Raw genomic sequence first — 16,279 nt, 5'->3', positions numbered from 1 at the left:
AAGGCAGACATTGTTTTCCGCTGCTTGTACAGTACAGTGACAAGTCATGTGTTTTTAAGCCATCCTTTAAACCCCAAGGAAATGCTTCCTGACCCACCCAAATTGCCCATGAATGTTAACTGAAGCTCCTATTTGAACATAGTAGTCATGAAAATGGAGGCGAAAAGACAGAATAATGAAATGTAGCAGGATCTTTTGTCTTAATAAATTTTCATTCACCATTCAACAAATATTTCTTAAGCAATTATTCTATGCAAACCGTACTCTTAGGCACTGCATTGGGTAACTGGGCCAAGGAGGAAAGTGACAGATCTGTCAATGTGTCAGGGTCCAGCCAGGAGCACAGAAACCACACTGGCTATTTCAACAGCGTATTTATCATAGGGAATTCGTGACACAGGTGTTGGAGGACTGAAAAGGCCCTTTAGAGGGAAGAATGAGGTAACACAGACTTATTAATCAGAGGAAGTAATATGCACCTCAGGCTGGGGAAATACAGGGAAGAACTTAGAAGCTGGAGGAGGCACCCCTCGGAGCTGGGCTTGGATATCTGAGACTCAAGGACCTGGGGTTGGGATGCTTGAGAAATAGGCAGGCACGGTTGCTGAGGGCCACCAGGAGGTGGGGTCCAGAGACTGGAACCAACTGCTGCTGACAAGGTGATATGGCATCCCTGGGATGTTGCTTTCAGGAACATCAAGAAAACAGGGGGGAGCAAGTCCCTTCTCCTTCCACCACCTTCCCATCTCTCCTCCCGATGCCCCAATGGCAGAACCTGACTGGTAGCAGACCTGTGGTTTAAGCAGAGTGAGGCGGGTGAATTTGGAGCTGAGTGTGTCCACAGCTTAAAAACTGGCACATGTGGCTTCTACTACCAAATCTAATAGGGAAGATGAAGCACGTGGGCAAATGTAAAGTTAAAATTAATAAGTAACCTAACAGTTGTATAAAAAATGCTGTAGGTGTTCTAGGGAGAACATACTTATTTCCAAGCGGGGAGACCAGAAAAAGCTTTAAGGAGGGAATGGAATCTCACATCAGTCTTGAAACACGATAAAGTTCGAGTAAATCGAGAGAAGATAAAGGAAACTTCAGGCAGAAGATACAGGGTGGCAGGAAACCACAGAGACCAACAGACTGAGAAGTAGGCTGGGGAAATACTATAAAGAGCTTTGAATCACAGACTAAAGAATGTTCTAAATTTTTACGGGTTTTTAAACACTTGAACACTAGACTCTGCCAGATTGTTTGAAACCCGAGTGACAATATTCAAATTTAGTGCAGGAAGTTGGGGCATCTCTTTTCCAGGGTGACAAGAGCCCTCACGATAAACTAGACTGTAAGGTCCCTCAAAAGTCAAATTTGTGACTTTGTAATTCTCTGTACTGCTCTATAGTGCCGAGCTCCCTGGGAGTGGCCAGCAGATTGGAGAAGCGCTGGGCATTTCACTAAACTCAGTGTGGTGTTTAGATAATTTGGAGGTCATTTTTGGCATGGTCTAAAGGTGGAGACACTTTCCATTCAAATCTCTGCCCAGCTGCTGCATGCACAATGGTTTCAGTGACACACCAGCTGCATAACATCTGGCATTCCTGAACATGGACAAGAATGCCATCAGTTCTGTAAATAAATATATTTATTTCCCTCTTAATGGAAGTTACCACATTCATACAATGTGTCTTTGACAACAAATTCTCGGGGGTTGGGGGGTGGGCTGGCAGAATCAATTTGGAGTTATTCGTTTGAATCCATGGTCTTACACTGTAATGTGCAGGTAAACTAGCTCAGGGGGAGAAGGGGAAAGCTTTGATTTTTTTGTAGTGTTCACTGATTTCTGTGGTGTGCATATATTTATATCATGGCCAATCCCAAACTATCAACTTGAAATTGGGGGGAAAACATGCAAAATCGACTCTCACAAGCCAGTGTGAGCTAGCTCCAGCACAGAGCTGGTAGGTGGAGGAGGAAGTGATGAGATGCAGTCAAGTACAAAGGCCCAGAGATAAGGATGATGATTTAGGCTAAGGGAAAGGAGAGACACAGATGCAAGAACCAACAGCACTTCCCGGAAGTATTGAAAGCCCTTGGAAAGGTAATCAGAGCGGAAGAGAAGAAGAAAGAAGTGACCAAAGATGACCAGCCATGGTCACCTGTCTCCCTGGTGGTATAGCTTCCTAAATTACCTGACCACTTTATTGAGAATGAGCATTTTACCCTCCCAAAGTCCATCCTAATATAGTCTAAAGAACTGGGGAAAATAAATTGTATCCGTTAAAACTTCTGAAGCTAAGATGTAAATTTTATGGGAGAAATGAGGCGTATGCATAGCTTTTGTTTTTTATTCTAGAGATCAAATGTTCTCCCCATGACTTTGAGAGATGTCCCATTTCTTTGTACTGAATAGGTCAAGAGTACAAATAAATTTGTTCTCTAGTATTTCTGATGCATGGTGTGACAGCCCTAGGTAGTCTATTGCTAATGGCCTTGTTCACAAGCCTGAGTCGGGTAAAATATTTTATTCAGCCATAAAAATGACTACATAAAAAATTGAATTAATAATGATTAAAATTAAGTATTAACCATTCAATTAAATTTAAAAATAAATCCAGGGATTTTTAATTCTCCTTATGGAGAAAAACAAACAGAGTTAATAAGCTTGACAAATATTTAATAAATATTTAACGTCATATTCACATCCTATATGGAGAAGAAAAAAGTTAAAATTTGATATCATAGGTTATAAAACTGTCTTATGGCTTAGCTTTTACGACGCCCTTGAGCTAAACTAGAACGCTAATGGAGAGTAAGCTTGTGTTTTCAATCAAAAAGGAGGCATAGAAATCGGAGCCAGGAGTCGGTGCCTATTTTCAAGAAACCAATGAGGTCTAATCATTTAACAGAGTTTCTCACAGAAAGCTAAGGATTTGAGTGCCGGCAAGTTATTAAACTATGTGCCATACTCTACTCAAACACAAACGTGTGAGCACACACAGAGAGAAGCAGCAGCTGCAGCTTAGCCTGCAAAGGTAGGGGCTGGTGACCGGATCCTGCCTTGCAGACAATGCAGCTTCCCACCTCCAGCTGGAGGATCGCCATATGCTTGTTCTGCCACCTTGTGTGATGCACACATATTACAAGACAAAACATCTTCAGATACTTGTTCTATTAGCCCTTATCATGCTGTTTTTCTTCCTTGAAAAAGAAAATATTAATGGTCCTATTTCAAGGATTACCTCCACCAAGTCATCCGTGCACCTGAAGAGGAGTGACTTGACTCCCGAGATGTCCTTACCTCAGGAGTATTAGCTCGTTAATGCAAGGGCTGGCCCACATAAAAACACAAAGAAAGGGTAGGCTTACAAAGATGTGGGCATGCTCTCTCTGGGCTCAGATGACACTTGGTCCAGAGCACTCCCAGGTGGCAATAAGATGGAGGATGGGGGACCATGACTCTGATTCCAGGTCTCCAGGAAAGTCATGGGTAGGTAACCATCCTTGGCATTATCCTACCTGCCCCATCCACCATCGTGCAAGCATCGAGGCCAGCTCCCGCACGCGGCTTCACTGTGTTTGCATCTATTCTTAGTAACAGCAGCAGGGATTTGGAACAAAACATTCCAAATGACTTCCCTGACCCCTCTGACTCAACATAGGGGGATCTAAAAGCCAAAAACTGAGCCGCATTTGGAATTTAGAGACAATGAGCTGTGGAGCCTGCCGAGCAGGGGCAAGGTTAGATCTCCCAGACTACTCATTCTGGACAAATCTTTGCTGATAGCAGGCAAACGATCTTTAGGCTGGACATGAAAACTTGTCATTCTGATCTGTTTGGGCAAGGGAACTGAATCATATATACTTTGGTTCCGAAGTAAATGTCAAATTTGATTCCTGGCACTACTGAATTCCTGCTAACTCTATCTCAAATACAGCCACAGAGGAGTAACGGTTATTTAAATCTCAATACCTGGAAAATATTGCCCCTTTTAATATATTGTTCTCCCTTCTAAGTGCTTTATTTTCTGATAAAATGACTCCTTTGATTCCTACAACCATATCCGAAATCTCATCAGTTGTCAAAGATGGTTTACAATGACCCTAATTAGATGTGTCGTGAACATCCGCAGAAAGCACTTCCCCAGAGGGGCTGTGCACCTGGGAGAGCCCAGCTCTGGCACCTGTCGAGCCTGGGTTTGAATCCCACCTCTGCCCCTCTGACAAATGTCTATGATTTCAGTGTAAAAAAGAGATAATAATATCTACGTTGGCAAAGTTTCTTTGAATTTCAGCAGTAATATACATAAGAGCACATGTAAGAGGCACATAGCAGGTGTCTACTCCTAATATTATAAATAGCATTCAGTCAAACGTGGTCAAAAGAGAACTGCAGAAAGAGGAGGGAGACCTGAAATGTATTATGACTGAGCCTTACTGATGCGGATATGGTTAAATCTTATACTTTGATATTACTGAGAAAATAAAGGGTTTTTTTCTTCTAATCTTATCATTTATTGACAAGGATTTAACAGGGATGATATGTTATCCTGTGTTTATTATGTTGTGTTATATAGTGCAATGAAGTTCAATTAATGGAATTCCTACTCAAAATTTAACAGTATCATCACTGAAAACACTATGGTAATTTACTGGATATTTACATGATCCTATTGCCAAAGTCGTCTGTAGCAGAAGACCTTGAGTTGCTTTATTTGCGAGAGGATGAGGCTGTTGCCCAACCTGATAAATTCTATCCTTCAGAGTAATCCCAACAAACACAGTAGGAAAAGGTTGTAGAAAGAGGTTTTGTTAAGAGAAAGCAACAAGGAGCCCGCAGCCTTGTTTGCGCAGGACCACATTCTGCCTCCACACTTAGGACTGGGTCAGCCTCTTAAGCTCTCAAACCTGGACCTGCTCCAGCTTGGGGGAGGGGTCCCTTCTGAGCCTCCGAAGGCACTGACAGAACTTCTGAAGGGTCCTGGGTCACACATCAGTCACTCGTCTCCACAACTCCCAAGATTCCTCACACTCTGTCCTCTCGTGAGCCCCCTAGGGAAAAAGCATCTTGCCCTGAGGACATTTCCCTTTTGTCCTCAGTTACAACCCCTGAGTAAAAATGCCCTTCTCCGGGTTTTAAGAGTCCACAAGTCTTGCCATTCTTCTCAGAACAGGAGGCGCAGGGGTGAGGTGAGAGGTGCCTGTTCCCTCTGCCCTTTGGGACCTTCTCCCTCGAGGACAAGAACCAGGACTGGGTCTCTATACCCCAACCTCAACACAGAACCACCTGCAACAATAAAAGACTACTCATGTTTATTGCTTGAACAAACAAATGAACAAACAAACTCCTATGTTAGGCACAAAAAGTTCCAATCATTATCAAGGGTTAAACTTTTCTGTTCAAGAGAGTATTATTATTATTATTATTATTTTTTTTTTTTGCAGTACGCGGGCCTCTCACAGTTGTGGCCTCTCCCGTTGCGGAGCACAGGCTCCGGACGCGCAGGCTCGGTGGTCATGGCTCACGGGCCCAGCCGCTTCCCGGACCGGGACAGGAACCTGTGTCCCCTGCATCGGCAGGTGGACTCTCAACCACTGCGCCACCAGGGAAGCCCAAGAGAGTATTATTTTGCTTAATCTTCTAGAATGACATCTAGCGATCTTTTTAAACAATTTCTGCCACCTGCTTCTATATTTGTTATCATCCAGTTCTTTTCTGTCAGAAATCTTTGTGTTATTATATTTAACTGAGATCCTAAAAAAAATTTAACATCTCCTGATCAGCATCTTTTAATTAGCACATTGAGCTTCCCTGAATGTAAGAGTAAATTGCAGGATTCATTGAAGCTACTAACACTGACAGAATTGGAAAATACTAGAATATTAAAACAAATGTGCAAACAAAATAAATTTCCAGAGAACCCTTACAAGATAGGAAAACAATAAGTAATGACCAGGAAAAACTATTTCCATTTGCTTCAGAGAAATGTCTGAATCTTTAGGCAAAATAAATTTTTAGAAACCCATGAAGTTTCAATAATGCACATCTACTAATTTGGTAAAGCACGTAATGATGTACATATCATTATGTACATGTAAAGTGCTTAGCACAGTGCCTGACACATAGCAAGTAAGAGAACATGTTATTATTTTAAAAAGTTGTTTTCAACTTACAAATATTTAAGGAGATGATGAAGACTAAAAAGAAAAAAATTCACGGGATTAAGAGCTGGACTCATTAAAAAAATTGAAGAATCTTAATTTGTTTTGCCTTAAAAAGTGTAATTTAATTGTTGCTTCTATTACCACAAGGATACAACTAACCCGATCTCTATCTCTATGGAAAAGTGGAATCAGAAAAAAAAAATAGGCTTAAATTTTAAGGCTTTGTACAAAATAAGGAAAAGAACATCATCAATATAAAGATAAATAAACACTAAAACAGTCTACCTAGGATGATTGGAAGATCTGTTTCTAAACATGTTTAATGAGGGTCTTAATCATATAAACTGAAAGTCTCTCCTCGATAACACAGAATTGATTACTACGGAGAACCCTTCCTAATTCTCCATGAAGTTCAAGAAATATGATTGGCATGTAATGAAGCAAGAAGACTCCCAAAAGAACCTAATTCTTCTCTCTTGTCGAGAATAGAAAAAAAATCGTATAATCTGAGCATCAAAAAAGTTTCACACCCAGAGGCAATAGAGATTCAAAGGAATTCTGCAAAAGCCTGGACAGCCCTAAATGCTCTTACTTGTTCTGTTTGGCTTCTCTGGAGCACCGGTCTTTGCTGTGCCATTTCTGCATTCCTTTTGTCCATCTCACTCTTGTAAGCAAGAAAACAGATTTAAGTACAGAAAAGTTCTTTTCAGGTGCTTGAGAGAACAAGAGTCTGTGTATTTCAAATGACGCCTGCCACAGGAATAAAGCATGCCAAAGCATTGGCTATACATAATCGTGCTTCCAAGTCTGAGAATGATAACCCCCCAGATTAAGACTTTCAAAGCGTAGACTGGGACCAACAGTTTCAAAATCGCTTGGGAATTTGTTAGAAATACGAATTCTTGGGCCACACCCTGATCTGCCAGACCAGAAACTCTGGGAACGGAATGGAACAATCACTGTTTTAACAAGCCTTCTAGGTGATTCTAATGCCTGCTAAAGTTTGAGACCCTCTAATCTAGGGTAATGGCACTGAAGCGTTTTTGGAATCATGTCGGTCCTCATCCTGAGCCAGAAGAATCGTAGGAGGAAAATTTACTCATTCTAGTCCATTATAATAGAATACTCTGGTTCAGGAATTAGGTGTCGTGAGGAACCAAAGGAGGCAATTGAAATGGCTGATTGATTGAAATGGATGAATGTTTCTCTGTGACTTTATTATGAAGATACAAAAAAGATACGAAGAACTGTGACATGATTTACAATTAATATATGATGCTTTCCTTATGAAATATGAGTTTCCATATGTTACAGCTGATGTGTAACTAGGTGATACTGTTACTAGGTAAATCCTCAGATTAAACAAATGACCTGCTGAAAATGAAACTGTTTGGGGAACAGATAAGACGCTATGGTCTAAATCTGATCTGTGTGCTCATAGCAGCTCCACAATGGATGCAGAACTTCACTAGCTGAATAGGAAACAGTGAACATATGTCATGTCATATACTGCCACTGAATCTGGGTGATGTTCTGATCACTGCCCCATTCATAAAAAAGCCGTCTGTGTTTGCTAAATCAAATACTTGCACTAAAACCAAAAGATATGGTATGGAAACACACAGGGGAAAATAGAACATGATCTCTGACCACAACACACTAAAACTAATGATAAGCTTAAATGAAAACTTCATTCACTGGGGAAAAAAATAGAACTATCTTCTGGAAAACAACTGAGTCAAGGAGGAAATCAATCTGTATAAATAAAGGTAATTTTCTGTATGTTTATTATAGAATTAAAAGGCTATATTGGCATGCTCTGAAGTAAAATATACATTGTAAGGTGTATATAAAATTAACTTGTGGGGGCGGGGATGTTAGGAATTACCTTTTTGAAATAAACGATTTCCTTCAGAGCCACTGAAACAGAAGAAAAATGAAAAGGCAGAAGAGAGAGCTGTTTTTTGTGTACTTTGATGTCTTGGTCAGAGAAAACAGCTTGTAAACATAAACCTCAAAAACAATACCTATGGACGACTCTCTGAATCACAGGAGCTGATCTGCCAGGCGTAACTGCTTACAGTGGCCCTCTGTGCGGAGTGATCCAAGACCGGCAGCGGTGTTTCCAGTGTTTGTTCTAAGCCGCTTAAGCGGTGCCTAGTCTCACACTCCAAACTTGGGACCACTTGTTCTCCTGGACCACAGTTTGCTTTGATTTTTTTGATAGGTTTGAGATGGAACCTACAGAATACCAAGAATACAGACCAGTCCGTCTTTCCTCAACTTTTATTCCTCCCGGCTGTAACGCCGAGGACTTTCTCAGTATTATCTATCATGCTTTCAACCCTCTGTCAGCGGTGGGGTACTCTGATGAACTGAACATTCTAGGCTCTGCAGCTGTTCAGACTGGCTTGGCCGTGGGCATGGACACAGAGAGGTTTTGCCTGTAGACTGCAGCTAAGGCTCTGAGGGAAATGATGGGAAGGCGATTCCAGTGAGGAGTAGAGGGGTGTGTTTTGAGTCCTTTGAGGACAGGAAAACTCTTCCTTCAGACTTCTTTTAGGGTCCCTGACTGTACCTAAAAACTAATTGATAAACAGATTAATGGGAGAAAAGCATACAAATTTATTCGATATAAATTTTAGGTGACACAGGGGCCGTCCTAAGGAAGCTCCGAAAAAATGATTAAGCCTGAGCTGTTTTGTGCTAGGTTTGATGAAGAGTGGAAAGTCGTGGGAGAACATGCAAGGAAGGACAAAGGGTATGAGTTACGGGTAGCTAAGTGGGGGGAATCAGCAAGGTCTGTTTGTTGCGCTTCCTCTCAGGGTCTCTCTGTCCTCTGAGGTAAAGATGCTCCTTTCCTCCGGGCATAGGGAAGGACCTCTCACGTGAGGATCTTGTGATCTGCTTCGGGGCAGAAGTGGAAGGTCTGAGAGACCTTGCTTCTGCCCTTTTTCAAATTCCTTTAGCTTAAAATATCCAATATGCCAAGATGTCACATTTTGGGGTGGCACATCCTGATTTTCTTCACACTTTTCATTACTTTCCTGGGACAGGTATTGAAATCTATAGTGACATGCAGTTATAACCTTTTAAAAAATCTTAAACCAGGTATGGAGGGAGACATTTTTCTCTTAGTTATGGAGATATTTGTATGGTAGGAATAAGCAGGCAGAATTTCAAAAGAGAAGAGCAGTTTAACCTGATGGTTCAGACTGCAGCCTCTGGAGCTAGATCTACTGGGTTCAAGTCCTGGCTCTCACTAGCCTCTGTGCCTTAGTTTCCCCATCTCTGAAGGGGTGAATAATATCTGTCGCACAAGGTTGTTATGAGATCAATTAAATTAATATTCACAAAATGCTTAAAATGATGCTTGGTACATAATAATTTTCTTATTAATATTTGTTAAATAAATTTAAAGTGGCTTTAAACAGACACTTTGAAGGCTGTAACACTTCCATCTCTGAGCAGATAAGAGGTCAAACTTGTATGTGAGGGACAGTGACTTTAGTAGACCTTGCTTCTGAGCAGTCATCTAAGCCTATGAGACCTAGCAGTTAAAATGAGAAAGAAAACGTAACGCATGACAGAGCAGGCGCATTTAGGGCATTTTTCCTGAGATCCTCAATAGGCCAGCTAGTAGTACAATTAGAGCGTATTCAGATACAACAAAATGGTAATAAAACACATTAAACTTTATGGAATTCATAGGTCTTCTCATAGGCAAATTTATAGTCAAGGGTTCTTATTATTTAAAAGGGAAAGGGAAAAATAATCAAATTAACAATTTAGGAAAAAAATACAAGGAGCTTCAGAAAACAGAAAGACATAATCCTCATAAAATCAGAAATTAAAAAAAAAGAAACATAGTAGAGTTAATTAATAAAGTCAAGCATAGCTCTTAAAGAAGAAAGGCAGAAACAGCACAAGTAAAGAGAAAAACAGGTAAAAAAAAACAGTTACAGAAAATACTTGAAAATTATAAAGTACACTATGGATAATGATAAGGAAATAAATTAGGCAATCTCAGCAAAATAGACAATTTTCTGGAAGAAAAATATAAATTACCCAAACTGACTTAACAACAAAAAGAGAACCTGACAAGAGCAATGCTGGTGAAATTATTGATAGAGTTATTAAAGAACAACCCCCATAAAAGGCTTCAGCCCATTAACCAGGGAATTATTTCAAACATTCAAGGTGCAAAGAACTCCCACGTTGAACATAAACAGTTACTGTATTGAGAAAAAGAAAAGTACTCACATTATTCAATGGAGTGAATATATATCCCTGAAGTTAACACGAAAATTAAAATCACAGACCAATTTCACTTATGAATATAGAAGTAAAAATCCTAAATACTATAAAATATTAGCAAAGAGAATCCAAGGTATATTAAAAAAAAAATCCACCAATTCCAAGTAGTTATTATCCTAGGATTTTAAAGAAGTTTCAATATCGAGGAACTTTTTATTATATCATATCATATTAGTAGGCTAAATAACAAAAACTAAATTGTTCAATAGATACTTAAAAGACACTTAATATTCATTCCTGTTAATGATATTTTTAAAAAGGACTAAATGGTTACTTCTATAACATTATTAACAAAATCTTTTCCAAATTAATCCCAACATTATATTTCATGTATATATTTTATAGTATCTCTTCCCAAAAGGAAGTCCCTCAGAAGTCTAAAATGTTAATGTGCAGTTCTAAAAAAATGGGGATGGGATGGGGTAGGTATAAGGATTCATTGTCCAAATAAGTGTAGGAAATGCTGAATTGAACAAAATTTAAACATATTTCTAACTACAGGATGTCTTGGAAACATTAGTATGGTAGTGTGAATTACAGATCTCAATGGATTGCAACCTTCTTTTGTTCAAAGCACTAGTCCCCTCAGAACCCAGTTTGGGAAATGTTGTCCTAGAGTGTTTCCTTTCATATTCAAACTAAATAAGTAGGATTATCTCTATCACACTTATATTGATTTAGAAACTCTGACTGGTAAAAGAAGAATGATGAATGATGAAGAGTTAGAGAAAGACAAATACTGTATGATATCACTTACATGTGGAATCTAAAAAATAATACAAATGAATGTATATACAGAACAGAAACAGACTCACAGACATAAAAAACAAACTCATGGCTACCAAAGGGGATGGGGAGGGACAGATTAAGGGTATTGGATTAACAGATACAAACTACTGTACTATGTATAAAAATAGATAAACAACAGGAATATACTGTAGGGCTTCCCTGGTGGCGCAGTGGTTGAGAGTCCGCCTGCCGATCCAGGGGACACGGGTTCATGCCCCAGTCCGGGAAGATCCCACATGCCGCGGAGCGGCTGGGCCTGTGAGCCATGGCTGCTGAGCCTGCGCGTCTGGAGCCTGTGCTCCACAACGGGAGAGGCCACAACAGTGAGAGGCCCGCGTACCGCAAAAAAAAAAAAAAGAATATATTGTATACTACAGGGAATTCTAGCCATTATCTTGTGATAATCTATAATGGAGTATAATCTGCAAAAAACTGAATCGCTTTGCTGTACACCTGAAACTAACACAGTATTGTAAATCAACTATAATTCAATGTAAAAAAAAAGAACGATATATAAGCAGAACAAAATAGGGTTATGACTATTCAAGGAATGTGAAAATATAGATCATATGATATAATCATATCAATATAATGATCTACAATTATTTAATCTATAATTATTACAATACTTGTATATTCTCAGTAGCAATAAGATACATAAATGCATGTTCTGGATGAGAAAAGTGGGCTATATGAAAAAATACAAACATTTATGAAAATAGAAGATATTTTAATAAATGATCAGGCATATGGCATTCCTAAATGGAAGGCTGAATATTACAATCAAACTCTCAATTGGATTTTCAGGGACTTAAAAAGATGACTTTAAAGTCCATCTGAAAAATAGAAAGTGAGACCAGGTTTTCTCATACCTTGACACTGTGATTTTAATTAGTAAATTCTTTTGGAAAGCAGCGTGATAAAGCAAGTCAAGAATCGTTAAATGGATCAACCCAGAAATTCTGTTTTGGAGTTACAGCCAAAGAAAATAATACAAAATATGGAAGTGTTATACTGTATATGTAAAGATGCTCCATATTTCATTATTTATAATGACAAAAATTGGAGACAGCCTAAATGGTAATAGCTACCATTTACAGATCACATATTCACTAAATACGTGGCAGAATTTATAGACATGAAAACTGAGGCTCAGAGAGGAGAAATTGCTTGTCTCTGATCACAGAGAAAAATATTTGAGCTTGCATTCAAGCCCAATTTCTGGGCAAGCCCATGTTCTCTTCACATCTCACACTGCCACTAAAACTATGAAAACCACGGGCTATTTAAAACAAATATCTCTCATGTGTTCTTCAGAGTATTAAGACCCTTCACAAATAAGATGCGAAGATTTTGGACAATGTTCATAATATTGTAAAATGTAAAGAAGCTATAAACATATATATACACTGTAACAACTATAGGGAAAACCCAGATGCCCAGAAAAAAAGGCTGGAAGAAAACACCAAAATGCTAGCAGTTTTTTTGTTAGGGTGATAACTTTGTGGACAATATTTTTTTCTCTTGTTTCCGATTTGTTGGTAAGGTAGTCATATTAATTTTATCATTAAAAAGATAAGCTCATATATTGAAAAAGGAGTAAAAACATTATAACATACAGGAGTAAACTCCGTAAGAGAGGAAAAGCACTGTGTCTAAAACAAAGTTTGCTCCTTTCACAACGCTTTGTAGGTACTGGGCACATATTATGAACTAAATAAATATGTTGTGATTAGATTGAAGCATATCCACATATTACATTTAGCTTTCTGCAAGAAACTGAATGCTCACCAAACAGTGTTGGACAAGAAACGAAAAACCTTATCTGATTGAAATTACAAAGGAGATAGGAAAAATACAGTATCTAGTTTGAAATTTGGCTTCAGCATCATAATATATTGATTTTATAATGCCCAGAGCAACTAAATGCCACAAACACATAATGTGCCACACAGTATACTGTCTGAAGTTACTTTGGCCATCACCTAAATTTCATAGAAGAGGTAAGGGACATAGAGACGCTATCAAAGAAAGTTGATTTTTTTTTACAGCTAATAACCTGTGCTTGGTGGCAGAACACAGTATCAGAATCATCATTCTGTGTTCAGATAATTTCACCAGGCTTCCCTGCTGTTCCTCCAACACTCCCACAGCTCTCCATCTGCCACCAGCCACCTGTGGTCTCAGACATTCTGATGACCACACAAGTAGGGTTCAAAACGTAACCCAGTCATTTGTATTGCATCTTTGATCCTCAGCACTTTTTCCACTGCGATACAGAGATTAAAGTCTCAGGAAGGGAAAAGAGGTGACATATCTTTCAGGGAAATTGAATTTTTCCTGTCAGAGGTGAGAACACTTAAGAGGACACTTTATTCCCAGTACAACATTTCCCCTACTTTAGGAAAACAATTTGGCCTGGAATGGAAACAGCATCCTCTGGACTCAACTCCCAGCTCTCTTCTCTAGCAAAGTTATTTATTACCATGCGAACACTCCTCCCAGGGTTAGATGCAGTAAGACCAGCACTGTTAGATTCTAGAGAACAGTCTTAACATCTGCATTAAACCTACATAAAATTCAGAGAAACACTTGAGCCCCAGGCAGTTGCTAGCAGTCCCCTTGAGTAAAAGCATCCCCTGGTACCCATAGTAAAGGGAGGGCACTGGGAAGCACCAAATGAAATGGCCCATGAGCTCCCTTTGTTTCCTCCACTCTATTTAATCTTTCACACATTATCACTCATGGAGTAGCACTGACCAGGCTAAGATTAAAGAGGTATAGAGTAATGCGGGGGGGGATAGTCTCTCATCAAAGAGCAAGAGGTATGCACACAGTGCCATATATACAGAGTAACAACCTGAGTCCTCATTGAAAAAGAGGTCAAGACATTCCATCTGTGTATGGAAAGATGGGTAGTACTCCAGGCGGACTCTCAACCACTGCGCCACCAGGGAAGCCCTCCAAGAGCTTTTTTATTTTATCTTTGAAAACAAAATGATTCAATAATTTCAACAACCAACTATATGCCTGATACTAGACCAGGCAGTGGGGAAATAATAATGAGCTTAAATGATGGAGTCACTTTATGGTTTTCAGAATTTGGTTAGCAAAAACATGAAGTGGAGGTTAGACCAAGAGTCAAGGGAGAAACAAATAGAAACAATGGATTTCTAAGCCAAGATGACTTTGAATATAATTTTTGAAGATTCAGGATTACTGTGAGGAAATTCTCCTATGATTGTCAACAGAAGTATTGTGACAAAAGGACTAATAAATAATCAAATTTGGGCTTCCCTGGTGGCGCAGTGGTTGAGAATCTGCCTGCTAATGCAGGGGACATGGGTTCGAGCCCTGGTCTGGGAGGATCCCACATGCCGCGGAGCAACTAGGCCCACGAGCCACAACTACTGAGCCTGCACGTCTGGAGCCTGTGCTCTGCAACAAGAGAGGCCGCGATAGTGAGAGGCCTGCGCACCGTGATGAAGAGTGGCCCCTGCTTGCCACACTAGAGAAAGCCCTCGCACAGAAACGAAGACCCAACACAGCCAAAATAAATAAATTAATTAATAAACTTCTACCCCCAACATCTTCTTTAAAAAAAAAAAAATCACATTTATTAGTGTAAAGTACCTATTACAGACTTCTGTACTTATTAATATTTACTCAAGTTACTCTTAGGTAGACAATCACTACTTTAAATTTTTCTATTCAAATATCAGTAGTGTTTGCATCCTCCTCCTTCCTCTCCTTCCTTCCTCTTCTGGGTAATATGTCTTTCCCTCAACTCACTCCCTCTACCCCTAGACCAAGACTCCCATTCCCTGAGGCTGACATCACTCAAGTGTTGATCTGATTTAAGCAGTGCACCAAGCTTAAGTTGTGGCAGACAGACTTACACCACCCAGAAGCTGTTGATACCCCAAATTTCCACCAAATTATTGAGCTCATTATTGACCTCAGGGGCAGTAGTCTTTAAAAGTAACCATCCCAAAGCATATGAAATTCAGGGAATCATTGTCATTTAACCATATACTCTGAGCATCAATTTCTACTAGCCCACACCCAAATCGTGAGCTTTATGAGTGATTTTGCACCTCAGTTGACTTCTGGTAAAAATTTGGAACCCCAAGATTAGCTCAGTACAAAACCAACATCAAAATCAGAATCCTTCTTCTGTTCTGGGTCCCTTCCACTGTGTTTCTTTCGTTTCTTCATTGTTGTTAACTTTGTTTCTAAATTAATTTTAAAAGTCATACTGGCCACAAACTGTAACTTCACATTCAGATCAAGTGTAAAGACCTCAGAGATCCCCAGCTTCCCTGGATTATTATATTTTTTCTTTTCAAAACAAATGGCACTGTAAATTAAATTGTCTTTTTAAATTTAAAATCCCAGTGCACCTCAAACTGAAGAAAAGAAACTATTAGTACTCAGGTAACCCAGAAGCCACATTTGCAATCAACAGAAAAAGCAAATTACTATTGTTTGCCCTGTCAAGGCTGGTTTAATAGGATTTTTCCAATACATAAATTAGAGATCTTGAAGAGCAAAGGCTGCCTGTGAAAGAGATGGATGTGCTTCAAGATCTGTGATCTGGGCAGCTCTGGTCTACAAAATTAAGAGATTTTAAAGGAGCACCAGAAATGGGGCTAAAATTATTTATAATATAGATATAGCTATAGCTATATAAATAGCATTCTGCCAGTGACCTATACTCTGGATTTAAAATTGTAACTCAGGAACACTTCAAAATGACTCCTAAAAATAAATGGTAACTTTCACAAATATTTGTGTAACAGTGAAGAGAGTGAAATCTTTGGTAAACTAAGCAAGGATTGTACCAGAAAAGAAGCATGGCCTCTCTATGCCTCTTGGGGGCTCTTTTGTGATTACATATGATTATATACATGAAGGTAAAGGGTGATATATAACGCTCTCTCTCGAAACCCTTGTAATCTGAGCTGTTCAATTAGAAGATTCTGGGTAATTAATGCAAGGGCAGAGATATTTAACC

The 16,279-nt window shown here is 39.3% G+C and overlaps 1 pseudogene; it reads left to right on the top strand.

The window, feature by feature from the left end:
* The first annotated feature begins 3,446 nt into the window (after positions 1-3,446).
* Positions 3,447-16,279, top strand: part of LOC115854738 (bolA-like protein 3 pseudogene) — a 69,416-nt pseudogene continuing 56,583 nt past the window's right edge.

This window comes from Globicephala melas, chromosome 14 (genome assembly GCF_963455315.2).
Source record: "Globicephala melas chromosome 14, mGloMel1.2, whole genome shotgun sequence".
Classification (NCBI taxonomy): Eukaryota; Metazoa; Chordata; class Mammalia; order Artiodactyla; family Delphinidae; genus Globicephala; species Globicephala melas.
The sequence above is the reverse complement of the archived record's forward strand: the minus strand, read 5'-3'. Positions and strand labels throughout refer to the sequence as shown.